Source organism: Ananas comosus, linkage group 4 (assembly GCF_001540865.1).
Source record: "Ananas comosus cultivar F153 linkage group 4, ASM154086v1, whole genome shotgun sequence".
In the NCBI taxonomy this organism is placed as follows: domain Eukaryota; kingdom Viridiplantae; phylum Streptophyta; class Magnoliopsida; order Poales; family Bromeliaceae; genus Ananas; species Ananas comosus.
Window position 1 is genome coordinate 11,920,131 of NC_033624.1, and position 1,661 is coordinate 11,921,791.

Consider the following 1,661-nt stretch of genomic DNA (forward strand, 5'->3'; position numbering starts at 1 on the left):
TAGCACCCGTTTGGTTCGGAGTTAAGAGTTGGAATAACCGCTTAACTCCGAAGTTATTTCCAAACACCCAATTTGGAGGGTGGGGTTAGCTAACCCTACCTCAAATGGGCTATCCCGGGTTAGCTAACCCCACCCCACCCCACTACTCTAACCAAACAAAACACTATTTTATCCACTATCTTTCTTATCCCACCTAGTCTAACAAAACACTATTTTACTTATACCTGAACTAAACCTAATTCTCAATCAAACACAAAATTACTCTAGCTCCATCTTAATCCTGAACTTAACTCTATTCCTGGAATAACAAGTTTTTACTTAACCCCAAACCAAACGATGGCTTAGGGTTCCGTTTATATCCTATTACTATATATATTTTTATATATCCAAAATATTTCTAAAACCCTCATCTTAGATGCACCTCTTCCTTCCTCATTGACATTCTCGACCGCGCCGCCTCGCCCTCGCCCACCTCTCCGTCCTGCCCTCACACACGCTCTCGTCCTCCTCCATCGTCTCACCCTCGCCCTCGCCACCTCTCCTTCCATGCCNCCCACTCAACCCTAGGGGACCACCACTAAACCCTAGGCACCCGTTTGGTTCGGGGTAAAGGGGTGGAATAACCCCTTAACCCCGAAGTTATTCCCAAACACTCAATTTGGGAGGTGGGGTTAGCTAACCCCACCCCACCCCACCCCACCCCACCCCACTACTCTAACCAAACAAAACACTATTTTATCCACTATCTTTCTTATCCCACCTAGTCTAACAAAACACTATTTTACTTATACCTGAACTAAACCTAATTCTCAATCAAACACAAAATTACTCTAGCTCCATCTTAATCCTGAACTTAACTCTATTCCTGGAATAACAAGTTTTTACTTAACCCCAAACCAAACGATGGCTTAGGGTTCCGTTTATATCCTATTACTATATATATTTTTATATATCCAAAATATTTCTAAAACCCTCATCTTAGATGCACCTCTTCCTTCCTCATTGACATTCTCGACCGCGCCGCCTCGCCCTCGCCCACCTCTCCGTCCTGCCCTCACACACGCTCTCGTCCTCCTCCATCGTCTGACCCTCGCCCTCGCCACCTCTCCTTCCATGCCTACCTCGATCTTCTCCCTTAAGTCGCTGAAATGGAGGGGTTGTGGGGGGGCTGGAGGAGCGGGGGAGCAGGTGAAGAAAATGGGGTCGGAGATAAGGTCGAGAGAGGCACGAAGGACGGAGGAGAAGAGGCTACAAATGAGCAGACGAAGAGAATGAGGAGCAATTTAGTCGTTTTGTTATCAAGTTAACACCTATTTCTGTGAATATTTTTTATTTTAAAAGGGCAAAGTATTGATTCTTAAATAATAGAAAAAAGTGAAAAATCGAATTTTGACGGATAATTTTTTTTTTTGTAATTTAGCCAATCTTTATATTTTGTTATAGTTTCTCCAAACCATCCAAATTATCAATAATTCTGACGGCATTATGCACGTCAACTCCAATTAAAGGCTCGTCTATTCTTCAAGACTATTTGGCCATGACTTAATGAACAAAGCAGGTAACTTGTTACCTATTTCTCAAAAAAAAAAAAAAAAAAAAAACTGTAGGCAAATTCCACACAATACTAATCATAAATCTTTGTGAAATAATGAAATAATTAC